Genomic DNA, 22,363 nt, shown 5'->3' with positions numbered 1-22,363 from the left:
AGCGATTCTCCTACCTCAGCCTCCTGAGTAGCTGGAATTACAGGCATGTGCCACCACATCTGGCTAATTTTGTATTTTTAGTAGAGATGGGGTTTCTCCATGTTGGTCAGGCTGGTCTCAAACTCCCGACCTCAGGTGATCCACCTGCCTCAGCCTCCCAAAGTGCTGGGATTACAGGTGTAAGTCACTGTGTCTAGCCATAAAACTAATATTCTTGGCCGGGCGCGGTGGCTCACACCTGTAATCCCAGCACTTTGGGAGGCAGAGGTGGGTGGATCACGAGGTCAGGAGATGGAGACCATCCTGGATAACACGGTGAAACCCCATCTCTACTAAAAATACAAAAAATTAGCCAGGCATGGTGGCAGGTGCCTGTAGTCCCAGCTACTTGGGAGGCTGAGGCAGCAGAATGGCGTGAACCCGGGAGGCAGAGCTTGCAGTGAGCCGAAATCACGCCACTGCACTCCAGCCTGGGAGACAGTGAGACTCTGTCTCAAAAAAAAAAAAAAAAAAACTAATGTTCTTAATATGACCTAAAGCATAGCTTTGTCTTGACTACTCTCCCTGCTCTATCTCTACACTACAGTCAAAATTTTACTTTTAAAAAAATTATATATTCATTATACACCCTCTCACTCCAGATCCTTTCTTAACCCCCATATTTCTTTTTGCCAGAAAATACAATCCTCGTTTCCTCAAACTTGATTTGATCGATGCCAAGTTATTCTCTAGGTATCAGCTCCAATATTAACTCCAGAAAGCCTCCCCTGAATCCCAGGTACATTCCCTCCCTTCAAAGCACACATCTTCATTTTAATTATAGGCTTATTTATGTGTTTGTTTAATATCAGTTCTCTCCCCACCCCTGCACTGGTTTGAAAGCTCCATGAGAACACAGAATATGTTATTAGTCAGTCACCATTATACATTGTCACCATTAGCAATGTTTACTAAATGTGAACAAATGGTGTCTGTTGGCTTCTGAATGATTAATTCACAGTCAACAGAAAGAACCTTGTAGGCTTGAAGCAGTCCAGTAACTCAGCTCAGAGTAGCCACAGGTCAATGGGATAATGGACTGGAGCCATGTGTCGTGCTCATGCCATTGATCTTGTAGATTTGCTGGTGATCCGAAGGAAGTCTATTCTTTTATCTCCTTCATATGTACTTCCCTTACTCCACTGGAGCTATTTCATTTGGCTGTGTTATTGTTAGCAGCAGCACAGAGCCCAAGACAACTGATTCACATAGCAGAAATGGTGACTGAGGTGGTTATTCCTTTTGGGACTCTGACATCAGAAAGTACATCGTTAAGTGATGCCCTGAAAACTCATGTGGGGGCCTCAACTAGTAATCTTGGAAGTAGCCCAGGCAAAGTCACCTTGGGGACATTCCCCAGAAGTTGATTGTTTACAGATATTCTGCTTCTTCTACATCCAGGAAGGTGAAAACTTGCAATTCCTTGCCCACTTAAGGTAAGGTGTAATCATGAGCCTTGCTTCAGTCAACAAAAGGCTGGAAGAAATGACATCTGAGAAGAAACCTTTAAGACCAGTGTACATTTTGTCTTGTCTCCTTCATTGCCACTGCAATAGACAATTATCCAAACAGTAGAACTTCCATCCACCTAAATCCTGCGGTGAGGAGATATAGGACAGAGCCCTGTGCTGACGCTTTATAGCTGAGCAGCAAAAAACACATGGCAGGGTTCTTGGTGTTGGGTGGACAAAGCTGTTAGTGAGTATCATCACTTTCTTCCCCCCGGCTTTATGGATCTCAGTGTAAGAGCTCATGATCAATAGCCTTGTGCTACTTGACCTTGTATGCATGGAGAATACAACTTTTCCTTAGGAGACACAAGTATTTGGGGGTAGCCCGTTTTTGAAACATATACTAGCCCATCTTGATTGATACACTATGTCTCAGGGTCTGATTTAAGCATCTTAGGTATATGGAGTCATTTACTTTTTACAAAGACACTGCAGAGAAGGTACTATTATCTCCATTCGATATATGTGAAAACCAAGGCACAGGCTGGAAAAAGTGGCTCACACCTATAACATCAGCACATTGGGAGGCCAAGGCAGGAGGATCATTTGAGCTTAGGAGTTTGAGACCAGCCTGGGCAACATAGTGAGAACCTTGTCTGTACAAAAAATTAAAAAATTAGCTTGGCATAATGGTGCATGCCTGTGGTCCCAGCTATTCAGGAGTCGGAGGTGGGAGGATAGCTTGGGCCCAGGAGGCTGAAGCTGCAGTGAGCCGTGATTATGCCAGTGCACTTCAGCCTGGGTGACAGAGTGACACCCTGTCTCAAAAAACAAACAAACAAACAAACAAAACAACTGAGGCATAAAGAGATTAGATGAAAAATCTAAAATGTAATAGAGCTGGGATTCAAACCTAGAGAGTTTGGCTTCAGAGCCTATAGTTATGACCATGATGCTCTTGTGCCCCTTGATAACCCTCTGGCCTGCTATCTTTTGCTGTCTTCCTGCTCCCTTGGACTTGATGCCGCAAATGACCTATCTTCATTCCTAGAGCTCTGAACTCTAGGCTCCTACCTTGCCTAAGAAGGAGACAACCGAATACTCCTTGGAGAAGGTTCATGTACATCAACTGTCCTCTCTTTCTCCTACCTGAGCACTTGGAGTTTGAATACTCCATCTAAGATTCTATAACAGGACATCCAAATTCCAGTTTACCAGATTGAGACAAACCCTAACCAACTTATTATTTAATCAGCGACACAGGGGCAATTTTTTGTCCATCAATAGCTCAATCACTAACAACTAGAGATAAACACATAGGCGCATAGGAGAGAAACAATGCATTTTTGGCCTTAGAGTCACAGAATTACATTAATCATAATCCTTTTTTCTCATAAAATACTGTCATTTTTGACCCATGTTTGGCCCTGTTGCTTATAGGTATGTATGAAAGTGTATATTTATTGACTCAATTTTCTTAAATAACATAATTAAAATATTGGCAGTAGCTTACATGTGCTTATGTGCCCCTTCTGCATCCTGTCCTTTAGCGAATCCCACCCACTCTCCTGATTCAAGTGTCTATCACTTACTCACTTTTCAACATGTAATTTCACCATCTATATTCCTGAAAGATGTTTTAGGTTTTTTGTGCTTAGCTATTTTTAACCTCATACAAAAAATGTTATCCCGAATGCATTCTTCTTATTTTTTCCTACTCAATGTTCTGTTGCTAAGACATCTGCTGTGGCCACTGGAATTCCTCACAGATCTCTAACCACTGGGAGTGTAATTGACAAGAGCCCCACTTCTATGGTGTGTCCCCCATCGCTGAGTTGCCCTAAGGCCACACTCCCCACTGCTCCTGGGGCCCTGCTCTCAGCCAATGACTGAGTGTGGCAGAGGCACAGGGCAGCCCCATTCCTGGGAGACATGGGGCTCCCTGACACCTGATGGCTTAAGGACACCTGGGTGGCCTTGCCAAGTCTTCCTTAGACCTAATAGCAATGTAGTTCACTTTCATCCCACCTTCTTTTCCTCTTGCCTAAATCGGGTCGACTTGCATGGTAGTCTGATGGCTCCCCCACCCTTCCCAGGCTCCTTCTCCATTTTCTCTCCTAGTCATTGCCCTTAAAAAAATCTTCCTATGTTTAATCTCACCTTGGCATCTTCCTCTCAGAAACCTGGACAAAAGCAACATTCATACGTTGCCTGTAACTGAAATGCATTGTTTTGACTGCTGCATAATATTTAATGATGTGAATATACCAATAAAATGGATAAATACATTGTGGTATACTCATATATAGTCATGTACTGCATAACGACATTTTGGTTAACAATAAACCTCATATACAACAGTGGTCCCGTAAGGTTATAATGGAGCTCAAAAATTCCTATTACATAGTGATGTGTGGTAGCCATGGTAACGCTATAGCACAACGTATTACTCGTGTTTCTGGTGATGCTGGTGTAAACAAACCTACTGCGCTGCCAGTCATGTAAAAGTGTTGCACAGGCCAGGCACCCTGGCTCATTCCTGGAATCCCAGCACTTTGGGTGGCCAAGGCAGGCGAATAGCTTGAGCTCAGGAGTTTGAGACCAGCCTGGGCAACGTAGTGAAACCTCATCTCTATCAAAAATGCAAAAACTAGCTGGGCATGGTCATGTGTCCCTGTAGTCCCAGCTGCTCAGGAGGCTGATGTGGGAGGATCGCTTGAGCCTAGGAAGTAGAGGCTACAGTGAGCTGTGATCATGCCACTGCACTCCAGCCTGGGCGACAGAGTGAGATCCTGTCTCAAAAAAAATTTTTTAATACAAATAAAAATATAAAAGTATAACACATACAATTATGTATGGCATGTATTACTTGATAATAAATGACTGTTACTGGTTTATGTATTTACTACACTATATTTTTAATCTGCATATTATAATATACTCTTTCTACTTATTAAAAAAATGTTAGCTGTAAAACAGCCTCAGGCAAGTCCTTCAGGAGGTATTCCAAAAGAAGAGACTGTTACCATAAGAGATGACAGCTCCATGCATATTATTGCCCCTGAAGACCTGCCAGTGGGACGAGATGTGATGGAAGACAGTGATATTGATGATCCTGACTCTGTGAGTCCTACACTAATGTGTGTGTTTCTGTTTTAGTTTAAAAACAAAACTTCCAATTTTTTAAAAAAACAAAACATTTAAGAAGTAAAAAATAAAAGTAAAAATTTTAAAAATAGAAAAAATTATAGTATAATGATATAAAGAAAGATAATATTTTTCATGTATTTGTGTTTCAAGCTAAGTGTTATTACAAGAGTCCAAAAGTTTTTTTTAAATTTAAAAGTTTATAAAGTAAAAAAAAATTACAGTAAGCTAAGGTTAATTTATTGTTGAAGAAATAAATGTATTTTTTATAAATTTAGTGTAGCCTAAGAGTACAGTATTCATAAAGTTTACAGTAGTGCACAATAATGTCCTAGGCCTTCACATTCACTCACCACTCACTCACTTACTCACCCAGGGCAACTTCTATTCCTTTCTGCAAGCTCTATTCATGGTAAGTGTTCTATATAGGTATACCATTTTTTCTCTTTTAGACCATATTTTCACTGTAGCATTTTTATGTTTAGATACACAAGTATTAATACTTACCATTGTGTTAGGGTTATCTACAGGATTCAACACAGTAACATGCATATAGGTTTGTAACCTAGGAGCAATAGGCTATATCATGTAGGTAGATGTGTAGCAGGCTATGGCATTTAGCTTTGTGTAAGTACACTCTACGATGTTCACACAATGACCAAATTGCCTGACTATGCATTTTTCAAAAAATATTCCTGTCAAGAAATGCATGACTGTAATTAAATATTTAGGTTGCTTCCAGATTTTACCATTTTGAAGAGTGCTGCTATTAACATCCTTGTACATGTGCAACAAGTTGTCTTAGTTATATATCTGGAAATATATGCATGTATTTAATATATCATATATGTATACATTTCCAGATATATCTTTTATAGATTAGATAAATATTTGATATATAATATTACATACATTTAAAATATAAATATATTTCCAGATATATATCTCATATGTATGATATGCTTAGATATAAGATATATATCCAGATATATATCTAAGATATATCTATTTATATATCTTAAATATATCTAAATATATATGTAAGAGAAATACCCAGATATATACATCTGGAAACTACTGCTTTTTTTTTTCATTCTGTTGCCCAAGCTGGGGTGCATGGCGTGATCTCAGCTCACTGCAGTCTCCACCTCCTGGGATCAAGCAATTCTCCTGCCTTAGCCTCCCGAGTAGCTGGGATTACAGGTGCACGCCACCACACCTGGCTAATTTTTGTATTTTTTAGTAGAGACAGGGTTTCACCATGTTGGCAAGCCTGGTCTCGAACTCCTGACCTTATGATCTGCCCACCTCGCCCTCCCAAAGTGCTGGGATTACAGATGTGAGTCACTGCGCCTGGCCACGAAACTACTGCTTTTTAAAGAGCTTGTACACATTTGTATTTCTACCAGCAAAGTAGAGATTTTGTGGTTCCATATCCTTTCCAATACTTTAATATAGTTGGGCTTTTTTATTTTAGCTAATTAAATGGATATAAAATATATCTCACTGTGGACTTGACTGGTAATTCCCTCTGACCGAACATCTTTTTATGTTTATTTCCTCTTCTGTAAAATGCCTATGTATGTCTTTTGCTATTTTTCTTTTGGAATGCCTGTTGTTTCCGACAGCTTTGAAGGAGTTTTTAATATGATCCTATGAATTCATCATCAGTTACATGTACTGAAAATATCTTTTTCTAATCCAATTTGTAAAATGGTCTTTCACATTCATAGGGTTTCTGTTGATGAACAGAAGTTTTTAATAGAATGACATTTATAGGTTGTTAATTTTATGGTTAGCATTTTTGTTGGTAAAATTTTTTCTTATCTCAAGGTTAGAAGGATATTTACTTATCTTTGCTCCTTAAAAAAAGATAGAAGCTTAGCTTTTGTTATTTATTCCTGAGCAATCTGTAATTATTTTTGTGTGTGGTATGTACTTCAGAACTAATTTCACTTTTTCCCGTAGCTATTCTTTCCCCCCTCCCCTAGATTAATTTATTAAATAGTCTTTTTTCCCTACTGACCTTCCATACCAGCTCTCTCAAATATCAAAGTTCTATATATTCAAGGGTCTCTTTCTGGGATCTCTATTCTATTCCGTTGACCAGTTTGTCTCTACACTAGTAACACACTATCTTAATATAGCTTCTTATAAGTCTTGATATCTGGTAGTATAAGTCCATCTTTCTCATTCTTATTCCTTCAAATTTCTTGGCTAATTTTGATCCTTTTATTCTTCCATGTAACTTTTTAAACCCTCTTTTAGATTACATTTTCTAGGTATTACTTGTTACTATATAATAATGCAGCTGACTTTGTATTAAAACAATTGTGGTGAAAATAATGATCATGATAACAACTGTCTATTCAGTGTTTCAGCTATCATTCACTCAGTACATATTCTCTGTCAGCCACGATGCCAAGCGCTTACATACATTTTCCTCCTTTATTCTCAACACAGGCCTATGAGTTTGAAAATAACTAGCAGATTAGAAAACCAAGGTACAGAGAAATGAAGCACTTATCTAACATCATACAATTAGACTGTTTAGTAACTAGGATTTAATATTAAACTATTCTGACTTTAAAGCGTTCACTCTTAATTTATGCAGATTATGACAGTGTCCTTAGCTTTAAGGAGAAACAATAATAACAAAACAAACATCGACCACTCCATCATTTCTCAGCATTTTCCGTTCTCCCAATTAGAGCTTCCATATACAGATGACATCTTAAATGTGGTTTACATTGACCATCTATAAAAGGTGTGAAAAACTGGTTCTCTAAGAGTTTGGTCTCCAATGTCTGTTTAATAGATCAGTCCTTGCATTCTTCACTGGCTACAGCCTCCATATATTGCAGGCTGTCCCTGTTATAATCAAGATCCCATGATTTAAGAGGGGTGAAGGAGAGGGCTGTAACTTCCAGAGTCTGATTTCTTCTCAGAGAGCGTTGTTCTGCTTTGTTTATTTTTATGTGGTTTTACTGATCATATGTTAAATGTGGCACACACAATTCAGCCTGCTTCGTGATTAGCAAGGGAAAGCTTTTATTTGTGAGTGTGATATGCCCTCCAACCCAAAACTACATAGCGGAGGAAACACAAGGTCACACAAGATTTAAATCCTCCCATAATAATAAGCCAGCATAGTAGACACATAATCATCCCCGAGACTTGCATTGCAAAACAATTTCGCAGTGCATAACTAGCTAATTTAATCTTCCATAACCTTGGGAAGCAAACGGAGTAGGTGCTACTATGCCCATTTTATAAATGAAGATGAGATGCAGAGACAGTGACTTGTCCAAGGTCACAGTGCAGTTGAGAAATAAGAGCTACAACTAGGTCCGTGGAGACGAATTTTCAGTCCGGAGCTGTCTTCACCTCTTCTTGTTTCCTACCTTGAAGCTCTGACATTCCAAGGCACCCAGGGAAAGGCACTCCCTGACTTCTTCTCAGAGTTGCTGCTCCAAAAGAGGGTTCATTTCCTATTAAAGCAGAGAAGCAACTGAATGGATGAGATACCCCCACCATCAGAATCCTGATAGCCATTGGCCGTAACATTTTCTTGCTCAGTTTAAATTCAGATTTCTACTTTACAAGCACTATTTGAATCCAACAGCTCTAAAGTGGCAGAATTCCACCTGGTCTTCCTAAGACCAGGGTTCTTTCTACTGTATTTAGAAAGAGGAGTGTCATGTAGGAATGCCTTTAGCATCCTCTGGCTCTGGGAAAAAACCTGGAAGTGCACTTGTCCCTGAGTGGTCCTAAGTGCCTTCTGGATTTGTGAGTGAGATGCTCCTCCTTGCTCCATCACCAGACCTTCTGCACGCCGTAGTGATAAACAGCCTTCGCTTCTATGTCAACCCACAGCAGTGTGGAATCAGCTGCTCAGATGCGTCCTAATCCAGGACCTCTAGCTCTCTCGAGGCAGGATTCAGTAAACATGTATATTTTATTTCAGTATTTTTCCATGTGTGTATGTATGTCCATTTGACTCTTGGACAATGAAGGAGTTAGGGGTGCCAACCTCCCACAGAGTAAAAAATATGCTATTACTTTTTTTTTTTTTGTAGGCAGAGTCTCACTCTGTCACCCAGGCTGGACTGCAGTGGTGCGATCTCTGCTCCCTACAACCTTCATCTCCCAGCTTCAAGCCTTCAAGCCATCCTCCTGCCTCAGCCTCCCTAGTAGCTGGGAATACAGGTGCATGCCACATGCCTGGCTAATTTTTGTATTTTTAGTAGAGATGGGGTTTCACCATGTTGGCCAGACTGGTCTTGAACTCCTGACCTCAGGTGATCCACTTGCCTCGGCCTTCCAAAGTGCTGGGATTATGGGTGTGAGCCACCACAGCTGGTCTGCTATAACTTTTGATTCTCTAAAAATGTAACTACTATAGCCTACTGTGTACCAGAACCCTTACCAAACACAAAACCAGTGATTAATACACATTTTGTATGTTATACATATTATCTACTGTATTGTTATAATAAAGCAAGCTAGAGAAAAGAAAATGTTATTAGGAAAATCATAAGGAAAATACATTTACAATACTTATTTATCGATACCATTAAGTTTAAGTCATCTGTTTACAAGCTGAATCATCTCTCTGAAAGGGTGGCAATCGCAGCTGCATACCTCAATCTACAGGTACATATCAAGCAATTCAACTTTTTCTTGTAATGTTATGACTTTTCTCTGCTTCTTGGGAGTACTTCCAGCATCACTAGTGACACTTCATATGGGTCCCATGGTGTTATTCAAGGTTTATAATATTGACTAAACATGATGAAAAATATGTAAGAACCAAGCCACAAGAGATCACTTTTTACTGCCATATGCAATTTACCAGAAAGACCAACTGCTCATGTGGAGATTTTTAGGGTCATACTGCGTTTTTAGTGGATACTCACAACACTTGAGCTCATGGCAACAGCAACAGAAAGTGGCTATTAAATTATTATGGTAGTACAGTATTACTAAGTTAATTTTATGAGTTATGATTTAATACTGCATCTTCATGTTTGCTTACATTTTTCTCAACTGGGAATGATGCCATGTACTATCTCTAAGTGTTTGTACACACATTTTGATACATTTTAACTTCTATAATAGACCTGTGTATATTTTATGGTGGTAAATTACAAAATAGACTAGTATCTACACGTATTTTCTGCATTCATGACATAACTTTTTCTTTTTCTTTTTGAGATTGAGTCTTGCTCTGTTGCCCAGGCTGGAGTGCAGTGGTGTGATCTCAGCTCACTGCAACCTCTGCCTCCTGGGTTCAAGCAATTCTCGTGCCTCAGCCTCCCGAGTAGCTGGAACTACAGGCATGTACCACCACTCTTGGCTAATTTTTTATATTTTTAGTAGAGATGGGGTTTCACCGTGTTAGCCAGGAAGGGAGGCGTGAACCACTGCACCTGGCTGATGCCTGTAATCCCAGCACTTTGGGAGGTCAAGGCAGGTGGATCACTTGAGGGCAGGAGTTCGAGACCAGCCTGGTCAACATGGTGAAACTCCATCTCTACTAAAAATACAAAACTTAGCTGGATGTGGTGGCAGGCACCTGTAATTCCAGCTACTTGGGAGGCTGAGGCAGGAGAATTGCTTGAACCTGGGATGCGCAGGTTGTAGTGAGCCAAAATGGCGCCACTGTCCTCCAGCCTGGGCGACAGAGCAAGACTTCATCTCAAAAAAAAAAGAAAAAGAAAAAAATCTGAATGTAAGTGGACCAGAGCAGTTCAAACCAGCGTTGTTCAAGGATCAACTGTATTCTGTTTCATTACCTAGTGAAATAATAAAGTTTTGTATCCTTTTCAATTAATATATTTTGGACATTTTTGAGGTCTGTAAAGTTTTTTCAAAACTGCCTTTTAAAAGCTGCAAACTATTTCATCATTTTGATATACAGCAATTTATCCACACAGTTGCACATCGTCAGTCATTTAGGTTGTTTTCCTTTGGTTAAACATCTTTGTGCATAAAAATATGTTCATCCTTTTAATTGTTTTAGGATTCACACGTGTGGAATTCTTCATCAAAGAGTAAGAACACTTTGAAGATTTTTGATACAGGATTGCCTAACTGCTTTTCAGAAAGACGACACCAATTTACACTCCCTCCACAATGGGGAAAAATGCTACTCTTACCAGATTTTGAGTCTTGCCATTTTTCAAACACTTTGTTATTTCAATAGGTTTTTAAGTGGTATCTCGAGGTTATTTTATCTGGTTGAATACTTGTGAGGTTAGCTTTTTTTCTCAGGTCTGTTAGTCATTTATATAATCCTTTAGCCACTTTTTTAAAAATGTGATCTTAGCATTCTTCTTCACTTCTTTAGTTATTAGGGATATAATCCTTTTTCTGAATTATTTGTAATAAACACTTTCCACATGATTGTTGTAAGGTTTTTAAGTATTGTAATGACTTTTTTGAAGTACTTTTTTGTATTTTCATTAAGGAAATGATTACTGTTTTCTGACTTCCGCTGTTGGTTATCTGTTCAAAAAACCCTTTCCTACTCAAAGCTCTAACAAATATTCATCTCAGTATTTTCAAGTTTTGGTTTCACTTAAAATTTTCCCTTTTATACACATGGGTTTATTTTGATATATAGTGTGTGAGGCTATACATTTTTTCTTTGTTTGCAAATAGCCAGATTTTTCAACAGATTTGCATGTACTATGTCTTGATGTTAAATTGGACAACACTTTTTAAAAAGGCAATGAGAGGATTTGGTGCTGGAGAAATTCATTCATAAGCCTGGCGTATTCAGAACACTGACGAATTGTTGGGTGAGTACCAGGAAAGTTGTCAGGATAGACAAGTATTCAACAGCCACTGGGAAGGTTCCAAACTGTGCCCCCTTTCCCCTTCTCCATAATTAAGGAGACTCCCTTTACCAAAATGAACTGTCCTAAATTTAAGTAGCCAAAAGTCACAGCAGACCCAGAATTGTTTCTTGGTGTCAAGGCCTCAATCAACCACCAGAAAATGAGATATTCACAGATCGAGTTGACAAGGGATGCCAGAAGGGACAGGAGGTACAACTGTCAGATAGATTGGTCTTGTTGGCCACCCAGCTGTTTGTGCCACTTGCACTCCCTGCATATTCTCCCACAGCACTCCCTGCATGTCTCCAGCACATTACAACACCATATTCTAATTTTGTGTTATGTGTCTTTTTCTTTTCCTCTATCCTGCTCCTTGCTTTAAAAAAATTATTAATGGATAGTAACTAATTTTCTCATTTGAAAAAAAATACACTTAAGTAACTCTATGCAGTTTACTAAATGTTATTATACCTTCATTTGATAAATGTGAAAACTCATTTAACACACACCTCAAGCATGACATAAAATGTTGCCATTATTCTAGAAAATTTCTTGTGCCCGTTGTAGTCATCACCCCGTGCCCAGTCCTGAGGTAGCCACTATTCCAATTTCTGTACCCACAGAACCCACAGACATGTTTTGGTTGTTCTTGAATTTCATAGTAATTGAATTTTAAAGTATATATTCCTTTGCCTCTTAATTCCTTCATTAACTTTATAATATTTCAGACATTCATTCATGTCTATTCCTTGTTGTTGCTGAGTAGATTTCAGCACTATTTGCTGAATAGATTGTCCTTTTCTCATCAATTTGCCTTGGCACCTTTGTCAGAAAACATTTGATTGTAATTTTTTTTCTGTCCTATTGATATATTTGTGTATTTTAACACCAATAAGACATTGTCTTAGAAACTGATAAATTAATACTAACATTTATATGGAAATGTAAAAGACCAAAACAGTCTTTAAAAATATTATAAAACTGGCAGGGGGACGGTGGCTCATGCCTCTAATCACAGCACCTCGGGAGGCCAAGGTGGGTGGATCACTTGCCATCAGGAGTTCGAGACCAGCCTGGTCAAAATGGTGAAACCCCGTTTCTACTAAAAACACACAAAAATTAGCTGAGTGTGGTGGTGCACTTGTAATCCCAGCTACTCAGGAGGCTGAGGCAGGAGAATCACTTGAACCCAGGAGACAGAGGTTGCAGTGAGCCGAGATCGCATCACTGCACTCCAGCCTGGCGACAGAGCGAGACTCTGTCTCAAAAAAAAAAAAAAGATGAAACTTACAGTGAGACTTAAAATTGGGTCATGTAAATCCTCCAACTATTTTATTTTTAACAAAAAATCAATTTCTACCAAAAAAAAAAAAAAAAACTGCTGGGAATTTGATTGCAATTGCATTTAATCTATGGATCGATTTTCTGAGAATCAGCATCTGTACAATACCAATTCTAACCATCCCATAAGCATGGCATCTCTCTATTAGGTCTTAATCACTCTCAACAATGTTTTATGGTTTCAAGTGTAGAAGTCTTGTACATCTTTTTTTTAAAAAATTTGAAGGTATTTGTGATACTGTCATAAATAACGATTTTTAATTTTTTTCCAATTGTATGTTGATAGTATATAAAAATAAAATAAAAATTTTCTGTATTAACTTTGTATCTTAAACCTTGCTGAGTTTACTTATTAGATTTAGTAGGATTTCAGAGTAGATTCCTTTGAAGTTTCTACCTGCAAAATCCTGTCATTGTAGAGAAAGATAATTTTGCTTCTTTCTCAGTCTTTATGACTTCTATCTTTTTATGCCTAATTGCAAGACCTCAAGTACAATGTTGAATAGCAGCATGAGAGTGGACATCCTTACCTTGTTTTTGACCTTAGAGAGAAAGTGTTCCATATTTTATCATTAAATAGGATGTTAGGTATAAGTTTTTATAGATGCATTTTATCAAATTGAGGAGATTCTGTTCTGTTACTTGTTTGTCTAGAGGTTTTATCACGGAATAGTGTTGAAATTTTCAAAATCTTTTCCTGGATCTACTGAAAATGTTCGTATTTTTCTTTTTTATTCTGTTAATGAGATGAATTACACTGATTATTTTTCTCATATTTTAATTGATCTTGCATTTTTTGTGATAAAACCTACTTAGCCATGATGTGTTATATTTTTAATATATAGATGGCTCCAATTTGCTAATATTTTGTTAAAAATTTTTGCATCTCTATTCATGAGAAATATTGGTCTGTAATTTTCGTTTCTTGTAGTGTATTTGTCAGGTTTTGGTATTATGAATATGTCAGCTTCCTAAAAAGGGTTGAGAAGTGGTCCTTCCTCCTCCGTTTCTATAAGAGATTGTTTAAGATTGGTATTATTCCTTTCCTAAGTGTTTGATAGACTTCACCGTTAAAGCTATCTGGGCCAGATACGTTCTTTGTGAAAAAAAAATGTAATTGTGAATTTAACTTCTTTAACACATATTCAGGTTACTTATTTCTTCTTTTGTCCAGTTATGAAAAGTCCTGCTTTTCAAAGGATTTATCCATTTACGTGGTCAAACATGTTGGCATAAATTTGTTTACAATACCCTCTCATCACCCTTTTAATGTCTGTAGGATTTGTGGGAATATCCTTTCTTTTCTCTTTATATTGGTAATTCACATTTTCTCTCTTTTTTTGGTTTTTCCTTCTTCAGTTTAGGAGCTTATCAATTTTTTTTTTTTTTTTTTTTTTTTTGAGACAGAGTCTCGCTCTGTCGCCCAGGCTGGAGTGCAGTGGCCGGATCTCAGCTCACTGCAAGCTACGCCTCCCGGGTTCACGCCATTCTTCTGCCTCAGCCTCCCGAGTAGCTGGGACTACAGGCACCGCCACCACGCCCGGCTAATTTTTTGTGTTTTCGGTAGAGAGGGGGTTTCACCGTGTTAGCCAGGATGGTCTCGATCTCCTGACCTCGTGATCCACCCACCTCGGCCTCCCAAAGTGCTGGGATTACAAGCGTGAGCCACCGCGCCCGGCGAGGAGCTTATCAATTTTATTGATCTTTTCAAAAATCGGTTTCTGGCTGTGTTGATTTTCTCTATTATTGTCTGTCTTCTATTGAATTGATTTCCACTCTTGTCTTTATTTCCTTCCTTCTACTTTGGGCTTACTATACTGTTCTAGCTTTTTTTTTTTTTCTTTTTCTTTTTTTTTTTTTTTTGAGACAGTCTCACTCTGTCACCCAGGCTGGAGTACAGTGGCGTGATCTTGGCTTACTGCAACCTCCGCCTCCTGGGTTCAAGTGATTCTCCTGCCTCAGTCTCCCAAGTAGCTGGGATTACAGGCATGCACCACCATGCCTGGTTAATTTCGTATTTTTAGTAGAGACAGGGTTTCTCCATGTTGGTCAGGCTGGTCTCGAACTCCCGACCTCAGACCTCAGGTGATCCGCCAGCCTTGGCCTCCCAAAGTGCTGGGATTATAGGCATGAGCCACCACGCCCAGCCTTTTTCTAGCTTCTTAATGTGGAAGCTTAGCTCATTGATTTCAGCACTTTCTTATTTTCTAATACAAGCACTTAAACTCTAAATTGTATTCTTAGCATCACACAAGCTGCATCTCACAAATTTTCATATGCTATACTTATCATTCAGTAAAAGGTAACTAATTTTCCTAGAGTTTTTTCTTCAGAAGCATATTGCTTAATTTCCAAATGTTTAAATATTTTCTAGATATCTTTTTGTTATTGTTTTATAATTCAATTCTAATGTGGCCAGAAAATATAATCTGTATGGTTTTTATGTTACCCAAAGTTTTCTTGGTGTTACCATGGGAATGAAGGTCTACTAGAATCTTTTACTTGCTAACCAGAAACAGCTTTTCTACTCCCTTTACTCCAACTAACTTAGCTTCTCCAAGGCAGGAATGATATCTTACTAGTTTATGGCAGTGCTTGCCACATAACAGAAATTCAATAAATGTAAGAATGTATTTTTTATGCTGAAAATTGAACAAAAGGAGGCTTATGACTAAAACATGGACTTGCCCTCAAGTATTTCATGGTGTAAGATGAAGGCAATGTGTAAACACATGTTTCCTTACCATTTTTAAAGAAACTTTAGAAAGGCAGAAGAAGGGTATGAAATCTAAAAATGGAATCTGAACAGTATGATTGAAATGTATCCCAATTTGTAGTGATATAGTAACTATCATTTTCATTGTGCTTTACAGTTTATAACTTACAAGCCTTTTCTTAAGGAAGGGAAGGCATAATATAGAATGATCCATGTGATTTTTAGGAACCCCACTATTGAGTTCACAAATTGAACTAACTTAAACAAAAGAAGGAAAGATGGGTGCATAACCAAGAGGAAATATTAAAGAATCTATTAAGAAAATGAATGCCATCGGGAAAGGTGAAGTGGGGAAGGATGATGATAATGGTGCTGATAATAATACCTACCATTTATTGAGTATTTAAGGTTTTGTAGGCATGGCGTTAAGCAGCTTATGCTCCCAACAACCTTACATTGTTATGCTTACCTCATGGAGGAGGAAACTGAGACTTAGAGAGGTTAGTTGACTTGCCCAAGATTATGAAGTTAGAAAGTAAAGAAGTTAGGATTGGATTTGTGAAAAAATTGAGGAGTGTTCCTTATTCACTGGAACTTGTCATAGATGGGGGTCTGCGCCCTGACAGGTAAGAGATGGGCTTTATACTCATATTTTGCCTGTTTTTCCAGAAGTAGAGTCAGTAAGGGATTTTTCCATGTACACAATATACTGTCAAATACCAGTATGTGTATGTGTTGGGGTGGGTCAGGGAGCAGTCAGTTTTCAAAGGGCAAACTGAAAATTGAAGTTGGAGATAGAGCTAACATGAACTGAGAGGGGATGGACAAGGGACTAGTGAGAAGAGCAGAACCAAATGGGGATACGACCAAGGCAGAAACCGGAAGGTGATAACAGACCACCAGTATTCTGCCCTAAGCATGTGCCAGGCACTGTGCATGGCACTTGTAGAGCTATTATATCATGTGATACTCACAACCACTCATGAGATAATTAACGTTGTCCCCCTCCGAGAGATTAGCCCAAGGTCACATATATAGGATGTAGTGGGATTAGGTAAACTTATAATTCCAAGATCTTAAACACTGTTTCTCTCCAATGGTGGTTGGATATTAGAGACCAGGACCCAAAAATGGGACATGGGGGTGGGGGACAGTTAGGAAAGGAACCTAGTGACCGGGACCGATTCCCCTCGTTCAGCCACTGCCATTGCAGGCTGGCTGATATTGATCCATCTAACCCTTTGTTGATACTGCTCCCAGGACTTCTAAAAGGCACCTGTACTTTTAAGGCAAAACATAAAGGGACTTTAAATTATCTTTGCACAGGATGAAAAATATGTCCATTGCTTGAGATCAATATTGTAATTGGCACAATATTAACAGATGGCAGAAAACAGATTTTTTCAGTATTTATATCCCTTCCATAGTTCCTATCAAGGAAAGCAACTTCATGTTGGAAAAGGTTCCCACAGATACTGTCAACAGATAATGGAAGCCCAAGAGAGAAGGTGCTAAATGAATGCTTGGGGCCCAGGGGCCTGGCCAGACAAGTTGTATTCCAGGAGACTTGCTGTCTGCCTTGAAGCACTGAGACTTTGAGGAAAGGTGCTGGAAGCCCAGCCATGGGAAAAGGTGGAAGTTTTTGACCTTTTAAATAAAGGTCAGGCAGTTTGGATGATCTTTTTCTGGTGAGCTGGATACTGTTCCCAGGTGAGAGGCAAGGAGTGAATTGTCACAGACCTGCCATGTTTCTTTCTGAGAGACTTGCTAGACTGGTTTTCCAGGTATTGTGTGGATGAAGTGCATTTGGATTGCAGCATGCATTTGACAGATAAAGCCTCTATCTTTGAAAATGAGATACACCCATGGACAAGGGCTGATGGCAACCAAGTCAGGTAGATGAGTAACTGATTGGACTCAGAGTACTAATGAATGAGTTGATGTGGATCTAGAGAAAGGATCTTTCACACCACAGTTTTCTGGCCTCCGTCTTACCTTGTTAGGCATTTTTATTAATGTCTTGGATGAAGACATTGATGGCCCAGTGATAAAATTTGTGGGTGACACAAAGCTGGAAGGGATAGCTAATACATTGGACAGTAGAACTGCAATGCAAAAAAGATTTGACAGGCTGAAACAATGGACCAGATCTAACAAGATTATGTTTAATGGGGATAAATGTAAAGTCTTAACATTTGGTTAAAATAAACAAGCAAATAAGATGGAATAAGCAGCAGATGGGAAGGATGTGGTTTGATAGGAGCCTGTGTGAAAATAATAGAGATGTTTCAGCTGATTATAAGCCCAAAATGAATCACTAGTGCACTATAAGCTCAGGCTGTAATAGAAATGTAGAGTACACTATAAGAAGGCAGCAATCCTTTCGTAGTCCAAAATAACGGCTCATATTTACAGAGTGAGTTCTGTATGGCAAATACCTTCATATGGATTCTCTCAGTTATTCTCACTTCTGGCCTTTGAATAGGAAACTGGAGCTCAGAGAGATTAAGTTACCTGTCCAAAGTCACATGACTAGAGCGAGGATATGGACACAGCTGTTCTGACTGCGTGTAGATGCTCCGTCCTGGAGGGCAGAGCCATTGCCAGTGAGGTGAAGAGACAAGGAGGTATATTTGGGTTCCAACAAGACTGAACTTTCTAATAATGAGAGCACTCTGACAATGGACTGGTGTCTCACAGGGAATGAGGCCCTGTCAAGAGATGGCCTTAAATATAGGCAGATTGATCACGTGTCAGCAACAAACACTGGACCAGGTAACTGTTGAGTTCTCTTCCTACTAAGGGCTGTTGAGCTTCTAGACAGATCCTAACATCTGGAGTGCAAAGTCTGGGCATTTTTAGGTATGAGGGAAATTCCCAGGAGGTTTTCCATTTATTGCATTTCAACAATGAGCTTTAATAACCTGCTTTCTTCATAGAGTTGTTTATTTGGTTTTTAATTTTTATTCATTAGGGATTTTTGACTTATGTGCTATCCTTTACCCATATAACAAAAATCCCTAGAAAGCTGCCTCAGACCCACTGTGCCAGGATTAAAGGAACAAAGAAGAAAAAGAAACAAGCACATATGTTTTCTACTTCATTGTAGTATCTGTGTCCTCTCACTGTTAACAGATATCACATTTTGATACTGTCAGGACTTTATATGTATGTAACAGTCTTTCACTCCATCCTCCTTATCCCAAAGATGGCCTTTCTAAATTATTTTTTCTATTTTGCAGTGGTCTAGTGAAAGAGAGACCTATAACATTAATAGTTGGAATTATAAGGAGAAGATAGTAGAGTAAATAGGTTAAAAGCAAGGAGCTGAGAACATATTCAATCAGGAATTACTTTACGTGATCCATAATACATGGACTTCGGTTCATCCACTTTGATTGCTGAAAGACCTCCGTCTTCTCTCTTTCAAAATTCTAGAATATTTAAATCTTTGTTTAGGATAATTAGGATTTGTGGACTTGTGGCCCCATATATAAGATGTTTATAAATTATAGTTTCCCACATTAAGGGAAGAAACAATGACCTGGCAGTGAGGCTGACATTCTGTTATGCACCTAGCCAGCTAATCCATCTGAACAGCTCCTATCACTCACCCAGTGGTGGAGAAAGCCGGCACTGCCCAGTATAATGAGACAATGTCAGGCATTGTAAGTAAATATGCTTGGGCCTGCACTCAACAGTCTCATGCTGCAGTCGCATTTTCAAGGAAGCCCACACCATCTTAATCATGCCTGCCAGGGAGGAAATTCTCTTTTCTCTGTGTTTTCTTTTCCCCTAGACATATTTCCCCTGTATCATTTAAACATATTAAATCACTCTTAGTACGCAGAGTGGGCATCATGTTAGCATAAGATCTAATCAGACCGAGTCTGCTGGTCTCCAAAGGCTTTATTCCTTTTGTCTCTTTCCTCTGTTTTCTTGTTAGACTGAAGAGCCTTTTCTGACATACTCATTTGTTCTGCTGTGTAATAGCATGGAATCTTTCAGAGCTGTCGACATCTGCTCCACTCTAGAGAGCTGCAGAACCAAGCCAGCAGAGCAATAATAATTATGCCCGAATGGACTGAAAAGGATGCAAGAGACGAGAAGGAAGACAAGGAAAAATACACCCAGTGCAATGATGTTCGAACCTGTAAGTGGGTGTGTGTGTGAGTGTGCATGTGCTGAAGCCATACGCTTATGTGTGCACTGAGGACACAAATCATGTTCCTGAGAGCAGTGGACTAGAATTCAATCAGGCTCAGACTTCTCCAAAGTCCCCAGTCCTTGCTCCTTCCCCTAGACGGCCATGCTCAGTGTGGATGCAGCTTTCTGCATGTACAATGGTAGTTTGCAGGACACTGGGGAAAGGAACTTTCTCCTCTTTCCCTTACTCTTATATCTAGTGGGGTAACAAAGGCCGCAGATGTGTCTTCCTCCCTAGATACTACTCTCTGGGAATAAATTAGGCTTCTTGGGAAGATGCTGTAAGTCTTCCTGATTGTCAAGATACTAGTTATTAAATAACTGGTATGTTGGTCTTACGCTAATATTAAATATAACAACTGGCATCTATCCGGTGCTCAGTATTTGCCAGGCATTGGGCATTGTGTAGGCCCTTCATATGCACTATCATTCATCCTTAAAGAACTTTATGAACGGGCACAGCGGCTTGCCCCTGTCATCCCAACTTTGGAAGGCTGAGGTGGGAGGATGGAACCCAGGCATTTGAGACCAGCCTGGGCAAAATAGGGAGACCCTATCTCTACAAAAAATTAAAAATTAGTCGGATGGGCTGGGCATGGAGGCTCACTACTGTAATCCCAGGACTTTGGGAGGCCGAGGTGGGTGGATCACCTGAGGTTAGGTGTTCAAGACCAGCCTGGCGAACATGGTGAAACCCCATCTCTACTAAAAATACATGGTGGTGGGTGCCTGTAATCCCAGCTCCTTGGGAGGCTGAAGCAGGAGAATTGCTTGAACTTGGAAGGCAGAGATTTCAGTGAGCCGAGATTGTGCCATTGCACTCCAACCTGGGCTACAAGAGTGAAACGCTGTCTCAAAAAAAAAAAAAAAAATTAGTCAGATGTGGTGGCACATGCCTATGGTCCCAGTTACTCAGGAGGCTGAGGTGGGAGGGCTGATTGAGCATGGGAGGTTGAAGCTGCATTTAGCCATGTTCGTACCACTGTGCTGTAGCCGAGATGACAGAGTAAGACCTTGTCTCAACAACAAAAAAAAGAACTTTACAAGGTAGCAGTTACTATGATCTTCATTTGCAGATGAAAAAATTAGGACTAGGCCATATTCTCAGAGGCCCTGCTGATACATTAAGAGAGCCTGGTTTTTCAAGGCTGTGGTTACACGCAAACAAAAGAACTGGTCATGTCATTCATTTGTGATTCTTCAGCAAAGCAGCCAGGCTGCTCAGTGACATACTTAGCCGGTTCCAAGAAATAATTGTCAGTTCAACAAAGAACTAAAATTTAAAAAATAAAATAAAATCCCCAAAGCAGAGAGCCCAGTATGTTTTCATTGAGTTAACTAATTACTTTGCAGAATCCAAGAATCCTACTGAGGTCTTGAGGTCATCAGGACCCAGGGTGAGTCCTGCCCCTCCTGTGAGTCTCAGGGCCCTGCTTGGTCTTGGAAGCCAATGTATCAAGGGTGGACTCTCGGCAAAGGTGGGAGGCAGATGAGACTTATCAACAGAGAACACATCCTTCCCTCCTGTGCCGTCCACTTCCCCCAGCCTCATCCCCACTCTTGCCACACTCCAGAACTTATTCAAAATGTGCTCTCCTGACATCCTTTACTTCTTCAGCGCTTTCTTCTTGTGGGACCCAGATGACTCACTCACACCAAAGTGACCCATCTTTACAAAATTCATTTTAACCAGATAAAAGTCTTATTTAGGCCAAAGGAATGCATCTCAAGTGGTGGCATTTTAAGACTTTCTCAAGGTAACAAGATGGCTTGGGGTTGGAGAGAAAGTCTCCATGGCATTTTTATAATCATACCCCATGGAAAGAGAAAGGAGCCTTTTTCCATCAATATATATAGCTGGATCATACTTGGAATGGAGTAGAAAGAGAAGGAGACAGAACTTTACCCGGGGGTCAGACCGCTCCAGACTTGGGAGTCGTAAGGTTTTCTGTGGGAAAGCACTTTTTCTCCCTTTCCTCCCTAAAATTTCACTAAGTGTGACTCTACACATTACAATGTTAACTTTGCAAAGAGAGAAGAAGACTTACCTGAACAATTGAAAGCTTGGGCAGAAGAAAAAGCAAGCAGGGATGACTTGGGAGGGAGAATAAAACCTAGAGCTAAAGAGAAAAAAAAAAAAAGCATGTGACACAATGTTTGTCAGCAGCTGTGCTGCTGAAAGTCACCCAACAGGAAGAGCAGGCAGCCAGCGAGATGGAAACTGCCAGTGCAATAAAGCATCAGTGAGAGTCAGGGCTGACTGGGGCTGTGGATAAAACTGGAGCACACCTGGGACCAAGGACTAGCATAGTCCCTCCCAGTGTGACTCGAGCATCAGCATACATACTGTTGGGCCCAACTTGGGCCAAAATTAGCGTCAGTCACCCAGTAACAGTAATGGTTACTCTACCCTTACAGATGGTAGCTCATATGACCATAAGATGTTGACCAGTGAAGTGCACTCAGCCAGCCAAGACTTGGGCTGCAGCATGCCACATAATCTTTGTGGCTCTTGGTTTTTCATTCCAATAAAACTTTTTTGACCTCTGTAGAAAGCTGTAACCCATACAAAAGCTCTTATGACCATTTAGGAATTCATAAGATCTTTGGAAAATTCT

The sequence above is a fragment of the Macaca fascicularis genome, chromosome 1 (genome assembly GCF_037993035.2).
Source record: "Macaca fascicularis isolate 582-1 chromosome 1, T2T-MFA8v1.1".
Classification (NCBI taxonomy): Eukaryota; Metazoa; Chordata; class Mammalia; order Primates; family Cercopithecidae; genus Macaca; species Macaca fascicularis.
This window is presented reverse-complemented; position numbering follows the sequence as displayed.